We start from the raw sequence: 16,954 nt of genomic DNA, 5'->3' as shown, positions 1-16,954 counted from the left end.
TGAACTCATAAAAGGAGAGATCAAATGATGGCTACCAGGGGCTTGGGTGTGGGGGAAATGAGCAGATATTGGACAAAGAACACCAAGTTTCAGTTATGCTGAGTGAATAAACTCTGGAGCTGTAATTTACTGTTTGGTGACTAGAGTTACATAGAATAGCATGTTGTATACTTGAAATTTGCTCAGACAGTTGAACTTCAGGGCTCTCAACACACACGCGTGCGCGCACACACACACACACAAAAATCATACCCATGTGATGTGATGATTATTTAATTAGCTTGATCATGCTAATCATTTTATAAAGTATACATGTATCAAAACATCACACTGTATACCTTAAGTATATTTAATTTTTATTTGTCAGTTATATCTCAATAGTGCTGGAAAAAATGAATTCTTAGGGAAGTATTATTACATATTTATATTTTTAATATTGCTAGATGATAGTAATGGTAATAAAAATAATACATAATGTTATTGGAGGATTTACTGGTGTCTGGTAGTGGTTCTCTACCTAGGCCTTGTATGTGTGTGTGTGTGTGTGTGTGTACATATGTATGTATGTATGCAAAGGACTTAAGTGTAGATTTTATTGGTTCTGGGTGTGACCAGTGCAACAGAACTTTTTAAAGGTCAACAGGCAATGCTAGTGATCAACTAGACCCTTGTTTTAGCACTTTATAGTTGTCATTTAACTTAATTTCTTACAGCAACCCTATAAGGTCGTTTGAATTAATATACCCACTTAACAGAGTAGCAAACAATCCAGATGTTTGTAAATCATTATCTGTTCTTTTTCTTTATGCATTTCCCTCAAGTGAAATCATGTTTTGACCTGCCAGGAGAAATGAACACTTTGAGTTGTCACCAGTGAGCTGAATTTAGGAGAATTGCAATTCCCCATAATAGAGGATAGATTTTAAAACACTTGAGCTGGCATAGGAAGGACAGTATGGGGTTTCAGTCTGGGCCTTAGTCTTAAATTTCTCAACTGTATGTAAGAGGACTGGAACTGATGAGAGACGAACCCTTCACAAATGTGTAGGATGAGAGATATGTTTAAGAAGTTTTACCAAGGACAGGAAATAAAACCAGCAAAAAGAAAACTCAACCTCACAGCTTTCACTGAGATTGTACAACATGGATAGGGAATAACCTCCCAGTAAGCATTTTATAATGCATATGATTGTCAAATCACTGTTATACACCTTAAAATAATATGTTTTATATCAGCTATATGCCAATAAAAAATCAACATTCCATCAAACAAAGAAAAGATACAGCATACTCATGGAAAGATAGTTGTTTAACCATTTAATCACTAATACTGTCTTCAGGATCAGGGAAGCTGAATGCTTCTGTGCATGTAACAAAAACATATTTATCCAAATATGAACTCACCATGTCCAAATATTTATATATTTGAGTTATATTTGAGAAGCCTTTGACCAGAGAACCCACTCATGTGAGTGAGCCCTCAGCACCATGAGAAAATGGGTGTCATAACAAATTATCATAAAAGTTCATGAAAAAATTGGCATATAAAAATACTATCAGGTTATGAACATTCAATTTTAATTTAGAATCCACATAATGTGATGATTTTAACTTTCTTAGGGTTATATTCCAGATTAGGAGAATATCTTATGCTTCCTTTGGATAAGATAAACTATATTTGAGGGTTTGTTAGTGTACTTGAATTGGAATCATATTTTCTTAAAGAGATTTTAATATTTATTATTTATTATTCCACATTTTTCTTTAGAATCAGGGGCTGATATTTTACTGTGTTCATTTCAGAAACACATGAATAACCCAGATATCAACAAGCAATGAGTTTTAAGAAGAGCTCGCAAATGAGAAATATTGCTGAAGGTATCAGGGTCTATTGTCATCATGTGAATACTTTACTTGTGAATTTCTTGAATCAATAATATACACAATGATGAGTAGGGACGTCAACATCTTTTCATGTGCCTGTTTGCTATTTGTATGTCTTCTTTGGAAAAATGTCTCTTCAGGTCCTCTGCCCATTTTTTAATAAGTATTTTCTTTTTTTGGTATTGAGGTGTTTGAATTCTGTATACACTTTGGACATTAACCCTTAATCAGATATGTCATATGCAAGTATATTGTACATTCAGTAGATTGTCTGTTTTGTTGATGGTTTCCCTTGTTGTACAACATCCTTTTAGTGTTATAGAATGCTCTTTGTTTATTCTTGTATTTTTCCCCCTACCTGGGAAGACATATCAATACAAAAAATTGCTAAGGCTGATATTCCAGTTTACTGCCCATATATACACAATGCAATATTATTCACCCACGCAAAAGAATGAAAACTTGCCATTTGTAACAGCATGGATAGACCTAGAGGGTACTATGCTCAGTGAAATAAGTCAGGCAGAGAAAGACAAATACCGTATGATACCACTTACAAGCAGAATGTAAAATATAAACAGAACAGAAAGGGAGTTACAAAAACAGAGAACAAACTGGTAGTTGCCATAGCAGCTGAAGAGGTGAGATTGACAAAACAGGTGACAGGGATTATAAGGAGGGACAAACTTCCAATTACAAAGTAAATTAGTACAAGGATGAAAGTACAACATACAGAACATAGTCAATAATATGGTAGTATCTTTGTACTTTGACAGATGCTGATCACACTTACTATGCTGTGCATCTAGTAAAGTATAGAATGATCCAATCACTATGTTGTCCACCTGAAACCAATATAATAATTTATATCAACTATATTTCAATTAAAAAACAATATTCAAATAACTAAAGTGCTTTCACATTAAAAATATTTATTATATGTTGTATTTCACACAGTACACAATATATGTTCATAGTAATACATATCACAATATTTATTTATGCAATATATATTCCCACTTTAAAAGGTATATATATTTTTATAAAATATATAAAAAATAGACAATTAGCTTACTGCCTATATTCATATTTTGTTTATACACCCTAACTCTTCTTTTTGAACAGGTGTCCCACCTACATGGAACCTCAGAATCTTACAGGTGTCTCAGAATTCCTCCTCCTGGGCCTCTCAGAGGATCCAGAGCTGCAGCCCCTCCTCTTCAGGCTGTTCCTGTCCATGTAACTTGTCACCATCCTGGGGAACCTGCTCATCATCCTGGCCGTCGGCTCTGACCCCCACCTCCACACCCCCATGTACTCCTTCCTCTCCAGCCTGTCCCTGGATGACACTGGTTTCAGCACCACCACCGTCCCCAAGATGCTGGTGAACATCCAGACCCACAGCAAGTCCATCTCCCATGCAGGCTGCTTCACTCAGGTGTCCTTCTTTTTTCCTTTTTGGGTTTTTGAACAGCCTACTCTTTTTTTCTTTTTTCCTTTTTTCCTTTTTGGGTTTTTGGACGGCCTACTCCTGGCTGTGATGGCCTATGACCGGTTCATGGCCATCTGCCACCCCCTGCACTACCCGGCCTTCATGAGGCCCCATCTCTGTGGCTTGTGAGTCCTGCTGTCATTACTCATCAGCCTTTTGGACTCCCACACTGACTGCTTGATGGTGTCCCAACTTGGCTTCTGCACACATGTGGAAATCCCTCATTTCTTCTGTGACATCCCTCAGCTTATCCCCCTTGCCTGCTCAGACACCTCCACCAGTAACATAGCCATACTTCTCATTGGGACCATCTCCGGGCTTCTCCCCATCTCAGGAATCATTTTCTCCTACTATACAATTGTTTCCTCCATTCTGAGAGTCCCCTCGGCAGGGGGAAAGTACAAAGCCTTCTCCACCTGTGGCTCTCACCTGGCCTTGGTTTGCTTGTTTTATGGCGCAGGCCTAGGTATGTACCTCTCTTCGGCTGCCTCATCTTCCCCGAGGAAGCATGCGGTGACCTCGGGGGCGTATGCGGTGGTCACCCCGATGCTGAACCCCTTCATCTACAGCCTGAGGAACAGGGACCTCAAGGGGGCGCTGTGGAGGATTGTCCGCACGGCAGCCTGATGGCGAGGCCCGTGCTGCCCTTTCTGCTCAGCGGACTGGAAAAGGCAGCAAAACCCCAGCATGCCACCCAATCGCCTGAATCCGCGGTCCCGTGGTTTATGTGCACGCACGCATTCCACTCTCACAGGTGCTCCCCTCAGCATAGCTCTGAAGGAAATGGGACATCATTTTGCACCCCCTTCCCCCACAGGGCATGGCCCTCTGGGGTTATCTGTTGTCCCTCAGCGCATCCCTCTCAGCCGCTCAGCCCCAGGGCTCTGGGTCAGGAGCGGTCTCACTGTGTCCCTGAGAAACCAAACCCCCGTAACCCTCTCCTGCTTGTCACTCACTGCTTCTTCCCTGTTCCCCTCATTTGCTTAGACTTGTTAGGAGGGTCTAAACCATACCTTTAAAACCTGGACAAATGGTAATATCTTTCCCCTTAATGATCTTGACTGCATTCTGAGCAGATAGGATGAGTACTTAATTTCCTGTCCAAAGAGGGTGCTTTTTTTTAACTGAAAGTGAGACTATTAATAGATAGTTTGAACAAACAGTTATCAGTTGGGACTTCTAGGAAAAATTTGGATGTATACTTCCAGGGAAGATGGAGAGGAACTTTCAGAGCACTGATATATTCCCCAACTTTTCTGATAATCATCTTTCCCATTTCATGCACTCTCCCCAATCATATTACATACATGCTTAAAGTTCATATATATCTATGTGTTAGGATATATATATATATTAGCACACATATATACATATACTAGCATACATATATTTGTAATATAAATATATTAGTATATGTGTGAAGCAATATACTCCTTTGTACACATATATAAAACAATATAATAGAGAGATAACTACAAACTATGTCATTGGTTTTCATTAAGAATAATAAAGGCTTACAAGTAATGTGCTGAGCATTGAACTAAGTCAGAAAAATAACACAACAGTAAATCCAAAGCAAATTGAAGGAAATAGTGAAGATACAGACAAATATCAATTAAATAAAAAAAGAGTACTGTAGAAAGTGTCAATAAATCTAAAAATTGTTTTCTTGACAGCATTAATAAAACCTATGAATCACATTCAAGACTGAGTGAGAAAATAAGAAAAAACAAATTATGAAATATAACTGTAACATGACTGTAGAGATGTAAAGAAATAATTGAATACTGTAAAAATATGAATAATATAGAAACATAAAAGAAGAGGGCCAATTCCTAAAAACTGATGACCAGTTACAACCAGCTCAGAAGTTACCTTAACCCTGAATAGCTAAACATATATTCCTTTTATAATAAAGACAATTAATCAGTGTTTTAAAATTCCTTACATAAGAATAAAAATGTTTTCATAATTCCACCAGTGAAAGAACAGCTCAATCCAATCTTATGTAAATGTTTGCAAGGAACAGAGAAAGGGGAAATGTTCACTTAATAAGACTAATTAGAGCCTGATACCGAAACTGAAGAAATGACAACTCATTACTAAAAATAAGTCAAAAATTAAAAATAGAATGACCTTACTATTCAGCATTCTCCTTCTGGGCATATACCCAAAATAACTGAAAGCAGAGAGCCCAGCAGGTAAGTGTACCATGATGCTCACAGCAGCATTATTCACAGCCACCAAAATGGGGAAGCTTCCCAAGGGTCCATTGCCTGATGAATGGATAAATACAGTGTCTCCACATACAAGGGAATATTATACGGCCGTGAAAGGGAAAGATCCTGGCACATGCTACAAAATGGGTGAACCTTGAAGTCATTATTCAATGTGAAATAAGTCAGTCACAAAGGGACAAATGCTATTTGATTCCACTTTTATCAAGTACCTAGAATAGTCAAATTCATAGAGACAGAAAGTAGACTGGTGGTTGGAAGGCCTGCATTGAGGGAAGAATGTGGATTTGTGAATTCTTATTCATTAATGGGGACAGAGTTTCAGTCTGGGAAGATGCAAAAGTTCTGGATATGGATGGTGCGGACGGTTGTTCAACAATGTGAGTGTGTCTAATACCCCAGCACTGTACAGTTAAGAAGGGTTAATATGGCCAATTGCTGTTCTATACATTGTACCATAGTAAATGGCTGAAATAAAAAAAAACCCACCCGTGTCTCTTAATCAAAAGGAAGTGAAGATTTCAGGAAGGAAAGGAAGCCTCAGGCTCTTCGATGAACGTGCATTTTCTCTTTCCCCTCTTTAGTTATATCTGGAAATCCTTAGGGACTGAGACAACATGGACCAATCTGCCTAATTATGAGCTCTGTGCTTTGAGCCCCCGAGGCTTCACAACTGTGAATAATCAGCCTGAGTTTCCAGCCCTTCGGAGTGAAAGTGCTGATGGTGTGGGTCCCGCGCCTGTGGCCCCTCCCTCACGGTCTTCAGCATCAGGACGCTGATGTCTGAGTGTGTCTTTCAGCAGGTCCTGAGGACAGGCCCTGAGCTTTCATCATTCGCCAGGCAAGCGAAGAGGAGGTTTTCCCTCTGTGGTTATGGCCCACCAGAGTCACAGAGCAGCCCTGTAAGTGCTGAGGGTGCCGACGAATAGAGGAGGGGCTCCTGACAGTATCGTTTCCTCCTCATCAGGGCAAACAGCACAGCCGTGACAGGCGGGAGGGCACCGACGTGCAGCTCCAGCTCCGCGCCCTGGGGAGTCTACCTCTCGTTTAGGCTGCAGCTCCAGGAACACTTGCTCTGTTCTGCTTCCCCCCACACCGGGTCTGGGTCTTACAGGCGTCTCCCAAGTGGTAGCAGGAAACGGGTCATGCTTATTTGGCCCCTGATATGCAAAAAGGATCACAGAGGTGATGTTGGGAGGAGGAGGTGGACAGTAAGTACAACATCTAGAACCGTTTTTGGTGTGTCCTAAGTGCCAGGCTCTGAGCTGGGTATTGTATGGGGCGTCCATCTGCACAATCTTCCCCAGGGTGTACACGCACACATTACTATTTTATAGAGAAGGAAAGGAACATGGCATTTTTAAGGGAATTTGCACCCGTTATGAGTTGGAAAGGGATGAAGCTGGGTTTGAATCTGGGCAGTCTGACTCCAGACTCAGGGTCCCCAGCCATCCCATCCCTGTTATTCCAGGCAGATGTCCTCCCCCTGCACCCCACCAGCTCACAGTGCTCTCCACTTGGGGTTCCTGGTGGGTCACATTCCCTGCTGTACCAGCGATTGGAAGAGTAGCCTAGACCACATCGTAGGGATCCCAGAAGGGTCAGTCCAGGATACCTCAGCACAGCCCTCTCTCAGGGTCCCCCTACAGGCTTTCTCTGCAGCTGTCTGCTTCTCCCGTGTTTGTATAAACTGCCCCCTCCATCCCAAAGGAGACAGGAAGTCAGGGGCTTGGCTTCCATTGCTAATTGGAAATTGGAAACTATTTTAAATTTATATTTCAGATGTACCTGTGGTTAAGATCTCTGGACCTCTGCTCAAAACATTTTGAAGTCCAGGAAACAAAGTTGAATGCAGAGGAGTCACACTGACCATTTACTTTTGAATCCTGTCTGCTCCATTTATTATCTGTGTGACATGGTGCAAGGTCTTAATGTCTCTGAGACTTACAATTGTCATGTGAGTTGATTCCTAATTGGTGCAATGCCATGAGAAACATTTCACAGGTAATGCATGCACCATATAGGGTCCATACATGATGGATGCATAAAATGAAATTTATTAGTAGTAGTATTAATTATAAGTGTGACCTTCATGTCATTTGACATAGATGTCCGGTGACCTGAAGTTACAGTTTCCCTACATTCCCTGAAAGTTTTTTATTTTTTACCTTATACATATAGGTACTTGGTGTATGGAGAAAAATGGCTAGTATCCTTTATGTCTGATTCCCCAGAGCCTTTATCTTATTGGCAAAGAGGAATCACCAGAAACAAACAAAAAATCTGTTAAATACTGAAGAGACCCTTCCATTGTCCACAGAAACAAAGCATAGACAATAAGCTTCCACACGCAGGGACTATTCATGCCTGTGTTTCATCCCTTATTTTAGGAACATCCAAGAGGACTAGAGACAAGATAAAATAACACTTGTTTGTATCTATGTCATGGACTTTCTTTGGGATGTATTATTTTCCATGTAATTTCTTCCACAGCATTCAACTATTAGAAACTCATGGCAGAGATTTTTATAAATGTTAAAAACTGAAAGCAGAAACAGAAAGAGGAGGTACATCTTATTGCATGGGCTTAGATGCATTTTTGGATTTGAAGTCATTCCATGCCTCAGTGCCCTGAGATAGGAAAGCTTTTGATGTCCTTACCACATAACCCATGAGTTTTTGGTAAGATAGTTCATTAAGTACATTGTTCCAATAGTGACTGAAATTCTTGCTAAAAGTAGTGACCAAATATTTATCAAGGTCCAAATTTCCCTTAGGTCTATTTCCATTTTTTTATTTGTTTCCTTTTTGTTTTGTTTTGTGTTTTAGATTCCACATGTAAGTGAAATCATATGGTATTTGTCTTTCTCTTTCCGACTTATTTCATGGGTTAGCTTCATTCTTTGGTATCTGACTTAATACCCTCTAGGTCCATCCATATTGTTGCAAATGACAAGATTACATTCTTTTTTATGGCCAAGTAATAGTCCATTGTGTCTATGTACCACATTGCTGTCCATTCTTCCACTGATGGCCACAGATTGGTTCCATGTATTGGCTATTTTAAATAATGTGGCAGTAAACATATGGCTGCAGATACCTTTTCAAATTAGTGATATTATTTTAAGAAGGCTAGGTAATAAATTCTTTTTCATCAGAAAAACAAGAGAGTATTACCAAGCTACTGCACAATAGAGTTAAAAATATGGTAAAGAGGGATCTCACACGTCAGCTTATATGGAGTCAATTTCAATAACTCTGTATAAAATTAAAAATCCAAGATGTTTCCTTAAAATGTCCTCACTGTTAATCATTCACAAGTTCATTGTACAATGTCTTTGTGAACAGCAATGCTGAGTAATTTATGCATTTAGCTAAACCATCTATATTAAAATTTGATGCCCTTGAAAGCCAAGGATACGAGTTATATATTAAATCGCTTTGAAAAGCCCACCCACTTATTTAAGTGAGCACTTATTTCCATGAAGGAGGGAAGTCAGAAATCAAAGAATGAAGCACACCTATGAAGATAAGTGGCACATAAAAATATCCTCTGCTCATGTGCACTGGACTTAAAACCAAATCCATCCGACATGCTCTAGCACTTAAGAGAATCCTTATAAATATTCTAAATCAAGGGAATTCCTAGCATTTCATATGAATAAAATATATTTGACTGCTTCTTGACTTCCTTTCACTACAATTGTTTCCTTTTCTTAAGGGGGGAAGGATGTTTCTTATCTATGCTTTTGCTTTGAAAGAGTTGGCTCTATTTTACTGTGATCATGGTTTAATATCTCTACTGTTCTTGTTATTCTAACGTTCTTCACTCGAGCACCTCTGACTGGGTGTGCATTAAGAAGGCTGATTGGAACACAGCCTAGAAATATTTATTGCTCGTGGCACTGGAGTGTATGGGCTTCCAATGTGGATACTTCACCAGTAAAAAACTGAAATCCAAAATATAAATACAGTGATAGTTGTCATTCTTCTTCCTTTTATTCAACCCACTTTCTCTTTATTTCTTTTTTTAAAATTCAAAGGTGTCAAAGCTACAAAGAACCACAAAATCTAACAGGCATCTCAGAATTCCTCCTCCTGGGCCTCTCAGAAGACCCAGGGCTGCAGCCCCTCCTCTTCGGGCTGTTCCTGTCCATGTACCTGGTCACTGTCCTGGAGAACCTGCTCATCATCCTGGCCATCGGCTCTGACCCCCACCTCCACACCCCCATGTACTTCCTCCTCTCCAGCCTGTCCCTGGCTGACATTGGTTTCACCTCCACAATAGTCCCCAAGATGCTGGTGAATATCCAGACACACAGCAAATCCATCTCCTATGCAGGCTGCCTCACTCAGGTGTCCTTTTCTTTTCTCTTTGGATGTGTAGACAGTCTACTTCTGACTGTGATGGTCTATGACTGGTTGGTGGCCATCTGTCACCCCCTGCAGTATGTGGCCATCATGAACCCCCACCTCTGTGGCTTATTGGTCCTGGTGTCATTTCTCATCAGCCTTTTGGACTCCCAGATTCACTGCTTGATGGTGTCCCAACTTAGCTTCTGCACAGATGTGGAAATCCCTCATTTCTTTTGTGACATCCCTCAGCTAGTCAGACTTGCCCGCTCTGACACCTCCACCAATACCGTATTAATCTATTTTATTGGTGCCATATTAGGTGGTGTTCCAGTCTCTGGGATCCTTTACTCATATACATGAATTATTTCCTCCGTTATGAGAGTTGCATCTTCAGGTGGGAAGTCCAAAGCCTTCTCCACCTGTGGCTCTCACCTGTCAGTGGTTTGCCTATTATATGGCACAGGCCTTGGTGTGTACCTCAGTTCAGCTGCCTCATCATCCCCGAGAGACAGTGCAGCAGCCTCAATGATGTACACAATGGTCACCCCCATGCTGAACCCCTTCATCTACAGCCTGAGGAACAGGGACCTCAAGGGGGCGCTGCAGTGGATTTTCAGCAGAGTAGCCTAATCTCAAAAGCTGTGCCATTTCTTTTGGTTCAAAGGACAGGAAAAAGCATCAAAATACAACATGCACAACATGAAATCTTGAATCTGCAGTCACATAGTGTATATGTACTGATATGGCTCTGCTTTCTGCTTACACAAAAAGCTTAACTCTAATGGAATTAGAGACTTTGGACTCCCACCTAAATCATAGCTCCTCCAGGATTACACATGCTACATCAGTATGCCCATCTCGTTTTCCTTATGCACTACCCAGGACTCTTGGTCATGCGCAGTTGTTTCTATCATTGCAAAGAAATCATAGCTGTCTCTTTCTTGTCATTTATTCTGTATATTTTTAGTATGATCTTTTTTTCCTATTTGTTAGGAGTATCTAAACCTTACATTAAGGACTAAGACATCTAGTGTATTTTTGCTTCTTGATTGGTCTTGGTCAGATTCTTGAGCAAGTAAAGTGACTATGTAATTTCCTGTCTGAACGAGGGTATTTAAAAATGGAAATGGGACACTATAAAAATTGAGTTTCAATAAGCTGTTATCAACTGGGATTTTCCTAGGAATACTGGGATGCCTGATTCCAGTAGATGGGAGACTACCTATTACAGCAAAGGCATTTCCGGACTCCCTGATAATTCTCATTCCCATTCCATCTACCTTCCCTTCAATCACATTACATATCCAGACACAAAGGGACAAATCCTGTGTGATTGCTCATAGGAGGTCCCTAAGGAGTCACATCCACAGGGACAGGAAGTAGATGGTGGGGTCAGGGCCTGGGAGAGGAGATGGGGATGTTAGTGTTTCATGGGGACAGAGTTGCAGTTTGGGAAGATAGAAAGTCTGGACAGTAAAGTGATAAATGGCCATATCCTCTACTTCTAATGTATAAAATCTGGTCCTAAGGTGTAAGGGAAAATATCCTAAGGTAAAATGTGTGGCGAACTCATTATTCATCATTTCAAGTCCTATTTGAATCCTAAGTCAGCTGCTCTGCAACCCCAGGTGGAACTTCATGGAAGAAGTCGTCATTGCAGTGCATTTGAATTCTGAGAGTTTAGGAACACACCCTGCAGCAGCCAGACCCCCTGCTTGGTCCATATGAACAAGACTCATTCTCTTTAGTTTCTCTCCCTCCTGTCCATTACTTTTTCTATTGAGTATTTTTGGATTGCCTCAATCTTTTTGGTTCAAGGAAGCAACATTTGACTATCCCAGGAATAAAACTGTCTCTCTTGGCAAACAGTTACCTACTTACTCTCACCAAATACATTTCCTTTCTAAATCTGGAAGGTCTGCATGAATATGATGTGTAGCTGAGAACAAATACCAGCTTCAGACACTGCCCCTTCTTGAACCACTGCTCAAATCAGCAAAGGTCATGGAAGGGATTTTGAGGAATCTCCTCTCTGTTGCTCATGAAATTCTTGAAGGAGACAGAGCACATGGATGTTTATATATTAGTCCAAAAGGCTGATGGTCAGACATGCAGTGATGCTTAGACCAGCACTAGGAAGGGAGACGGGAGACATTTGTTAAGTGATTGTCTGTCCTCTGGCTCTCTCCTTCCCGGTCCTGAGGGTCCTGTAAGCACAGGTGAAGGAATGTGCATCTGTACCCACTTTCCTGCTGTTGCTTTTTCTTGGAAAGTGTATCTTCAAGGGTTTGAGGAGACAGGATCTCATCAAGTAGGGAATGGAGAATTTTTAGCTTTTAAATTTTTTAGATTTAATGATTCTCAATAAACAGGATGAATGACTACCCCAGACACCAATGGACGGGGGTTGATGAACATTATGAAGTGATGTATGTAACAAATAATGGAATGTAGGATTCCTAAATTTTTAAATGTTAACATTTTTATGCCAAACCTTTCACTTCAAGAATTTTAAAAAAATAGAGAGTGTCTATTTCATGTTCTTTCCTTCCTCAATCATTCAGCTGATGGGCCAGTCCCATGGAATCGGGATATCACATAAGTGTTTCAGAATGTTTCCTTCTGGGATTTTCTCAAAACTCAGAGCATCAACCCCTCCTCTTTGGGATGTTCCTGTCCATGCACCTGGTCACCATGCTGGGGAACCTGCTCATCATCCTGGCCGTCGGCTCTGACCCCCACCTCCACAACCCCATGTACTTCTTCCTCTCCAGCCTGTCCCTGGCTGACATTGGTTTCACCTCCACCACAGTCCCCAAGATGCTGGTGAACATCCAGACACAGAGCAAGTCCATCAGCTACTCAGGCTGCCTCCACACAGGTGTGTTTTTTCATGGATTTTGGAGGAATGGACACTTTTCTCCTCACCGTGATGGCCTATGAGCAGTTGATAGCCATCTGTCACCCTCTGCACTACACGGGCATCATGAGTGCCCATCTCTGTGGCATCCTGGTGCTCGTGCCCTGGCTCATCAGCTTGTCATACTCCCTGATGCAGAGTCTGTTGATGTCGCGGCTGTCCTTCTGCTCCAGGCGGGTGATTCCACACTTCTACTGTGCACTCGCTCAGGCCCTCACGCTTGCCTGCTCAGACACACTCATCAGTCACACCCTGCTGTACATGGTGACTGCCTTTCTGGGCATTGTCCCCTTCTCGGGGATCCTTTTCTCCTATACCAGGATTGCATCTTCAATATTAAAAATCCCATCAGCTAACAGGAAACGTAAGGCTTTTCTACCTGTGCATCTCACCTGTGTGTGGTTCCTCTATTCTATGGGGCAGAGCTTGGTGTATATCTCAGTTCCAATTCATGTTCCCAGAAGGGCATGATTGGCTCGGTGGTGTACACAGTGATCACCCCCATGCTGAACCCCTTCATCTACAGCCTGCAGAACAAGGACATGAAGGGGGTCCTGCAGGAAGCCTTTGGGAGAAAACTGTCTGTTCAGTGAGAGAAGGGTGATTGTGGAGTTTTGAGTTGATGGTGGTAGCAGTGGCTGGCTGAGAAATATTGAGTTTTGCTTCTCACCCATCCTCTGTAAGTGACGTTCATGGGAATTGCCTGGCAAGTACTCGCTCTTAAGCCTTACGGTGGATGCTCTGTTATCTCAGTTCTGCTCTCCACATGCCCTCCTTTTACTTACCCGTCACTGCACCACCGCATAGACTTCCAGTACTGTGGGTCAGTGCCAACTAGAAAGTTGAATTAGAGTCTTGCAATAGAGCATGATTTTATGGGTTTTTATTAATAATCATTGGTCGTTATTATCAAATTCATTCATTTGGCAGTATTTACTGAGTACCTGTGGTGTGCCAGGCTCTTATGGGTGTCAGCAGCACAACAGTCAGTGGGAAAAATAAAAGATGAAAATCTCTGCCCTCTTAGAGCTCAAATCCTGGATTTATATGTCCAAATAGAAAATACACTGAAGGATAAATTATTTATTTGGTTATTCGTGAGGTCAAACTTTTCTCCGTATGTTTGTTTATTCCATTTCCAAAAACTGAAGAAAAGTGTATCAGCAGAAATAGAAAAACGACAGGATCCAGAGTATCAGAACCAACCAGCATCAAATCCACTGTTGGGTCCAGTTGCCTTCTTCCACAGGTGAATTTGCAGAGGTCCAAACACAGGAGTTCAGACAGTGATGAAATGTGGGTGAAAGGGGCCATACCTTCAAGTGTGGTGTCAGGACAGAGCCCTTGATTACAGCTCAGGAGAGTCAGAATCGAATCACAGGATTGCCACCCCCTCGGTATGTGATGCTGAGCAGCTCAGGGGAAGCAGAGTATGTTAGGATGGGTGGATCCCCGATGAATGTCTACTTCACCTGTCTGCTTCACCATAAAGAAATTGGTGATGTGTTAAGTCTTTAGATGGTGGTGTTCGCCAAGGCACAGCAGGAAGAAAAGACAGACATCAATACATAAATATTCATCTTGGTAAAAGCGAATTACTGCCCACTCCAGGACGGAAGGAGGCTGACAGCATCAATGTGCTCCCGAGCGCAGTCCTAGAGGGATGTTACCACTGAGAAAACCATACTGTGGGCTTCCAAAGGGGGACCCATCTCCCCTTCAGTCTCTTTCAGGCTTTGAGTCTGAAGACTGGCTTGGAAACTGAGAGAAGAACTGTGATTTTGATTAATATCTCATAAACCCAAGCATTATTTTACTGCTCTTCTCCCATCTTATGGATGTCCTTAAAAACCGGCCCTCATAGAGCTAGAGGGTATTATGCTCAGTGAAATAAGCCAGGTGGAGAAAGGCAAGTACCAAATGATGTCCCTCATTTGTGAAGTTTAATAACAAAGCAAAACTGAAGGGACAAAGCAGCAGCGATTCAGAGACTCCAAGAAGGGACCGGTGGTTACCAAAGGGGAGGGGTGGGGGAGGATGGGTGGGGGAGGGAGAAGGGGATTGAGGGGAATTATGATTAGTTCACATGGTGTGTGGGGTCATGCGGAAGACAGTGTAGCACAGAGAAGACAAGTAGTGACCTGTGGCATCTTACTACACTGATGGGCAGTGACTGCAATGGGGTGTGTGAGGATGGGGACTTGATAATATGGGTGAATATAGTAACCACATTGTTTTTCATGTGAAACCTTCATGAGTGTATACCAATGAAATGTTAATATAAAAAGATAAAAGTAGCATTTTAAGCCAGTGGGGAATGGGTGAATTTACTCATAAATAAATTTGATTTCACTACCTAATATATTTGGGTGCAGGGGACATGTGAGGAGTTGAAACATAACTTGTATCAGAGTAAATCCAGGTAGATCAAAGGCGTGAATGTGAGATCTGAAGCTTACGAAGGGGGTGCGTCATAGGCACTCATATATTTTTGGTACAAGATAATTTGCATAACTCTTTGGAGGCCAATTTGGCAATAGCTAATAAAACAAAGAGATGCTCATATAAAAAAATTGGTGACTGCTATCATTCTCTTTGTGAGGTCAGAAAATGCTATTGGGGGCCATGCCTGACAAACCCACAGTTCACATCATATTCAGTGGCAGAAAGCTAGAAGCTTCTCCTCTAAGAGCAAGAACAAGAAAGTGTGCCCACTCTCACCACCTTTATTCACACTAATCCCATAAGGCCTAGTCACAGGTACAAACAGTCCTTTGTGCATTTGTTCATCATAGGTTGTGACCACTTTGCTCACGACTGTCTTTCCAGGGACGTAGATGATGCCTGGCACAGAGTAGGTACTCAACACACATAAAGGTTAGACGTATAATAATGGCTGAGCCCAAAAGCACCAGCTAAAACACAAGAACAAAACCTTCAGGCTCATTGTATGCCTGAATGTAAGCACAAAACAGAGTATTAAGGGTAATTAAGATGGACCCGTATCTGTTTTAAAAGAATAGTATGTTATGAACAAGTAACACCTATTCTAGGATCAGGAAGCTTGTTAATACTAGGATGTGTGTTAAGATAATTCAACACAATAATAGGGCAATAAAGGGAAATCATAACCCTAATCATGACAGAAAATGTAACATTCATTCCTGTGCTTAGCAGCCAGGACTGAGCCTCTGGCTAAATGAAGAAACTAAGGACAATTTCTTAACCCAATGAGGAATGGTTGTTATAAAACTGAGAACAACAGGATATTCTATATTAAAAAACTAAACTCTCTGTGTTAGATTCCCGAAGAAGCCTAGGAAGTCTATTACAACTGCAATCACTTGGTATCCTTGATATTCTCTGGAACATTGAAGAGACTGGTAAAATGAGAAAAGGAAATTAGCCTGTGTACCAAACGTCAGAAATAGTTATATTATTTGTAGGTGATCTTGAGGATGCCTGACTGAAACAAAAATCAATACAGAATTATTAAGTGTTGTCAGTAAGTTGAGTCTGCCACAGAAATAGGGAATACAGGAGAAAAACCCAATCACATGAGAAGTAAAATAGACAACACTTCATGCATAACAGATCTCCAGTGAGTAGTCAGTAAATGAGTGACTGGACCCTGGAAATCAAACAATAACCTGCAATTCATGTCAAAGAGCGGAGAAGGTATGGACCTGGAAATAAGTCTTGATGGAGAGCAGGACTAGAGTCCAGAAAGACAGAGCAGGACACACAGCAGGAGCTGGAGAAGACGGCTTTAAATAGAAACCAAAGCACCTGGAGTTGCAGGGCTGTGTCTCTGTAGACTAAACAAACATGGGACGGTCCTCATCTCATTTTTCTGGAGGCAAAGCCCAGTACCCACATGCTCTCTTTTCCTTCTTACCCCACCAGACCTGACCGGGACACAGTGACCCTCTCGGTCATTATCACTGATGCTTTCTGGTCTCTGCAGTCTGTCCTGCAGAAGCCCATTGTCTTTCCATCTAGGCTGGGATCAGAGAATTCTAGAAAGAAAGCCAATGGGACATGCTATGATCAACTCAAGGGCTG

At 41.5% G+C, this 16,954-nt stretch overlaps 3 pseudogenes; all 3 read left to right on the top strand.

Moving 5' to 3' along the window:
- The first annotated feature begins 3,022 nt into the window (after window positions 1-3,022).
- Window positions 3,023-4,003, top strand: LOC118921016 (olfactory receptor 18-like; annotated as a pseudogene).
- A 5,621-nt stretch (window positions 4,004-9,624) lies between these two features.
- Window positions 9,625-10,599, top strand: LOC118920794 (olfactory receptor 7E24-like; annotated as a pseudogene).
- A 1,950-nt stretch (window positions 10,600-12,549) lies between these two features.
- Window positions 12,550-13,482, top strand: LOC118921006 (olfactory receptor 7D4-like; annotated as a pseudogene).
- Window positions 13,483-16,954: the final 3,472 nt, after the last annotated feature.

The sequence above is a fragment of the Manis pentadactyla genome, chromosome 12, assembly GCF_030020395.1.
Source record: "Manis pentadactyla isolate mManPen7 chromosome 12, mManPen7.hap1, whole genome shotgun sequence".
NCBI classification, from domain to species: domain Eukaryota; kingdom Metazoa; phylum Chordata; class Mammalia; order Pholidota; family Manidae; genus Manis; species Manis pentadactyla.
Note: the sequence above shows the minus strand (reverse complement) of the source record. Positions and strands in the feature narration are given on the sequence as shown.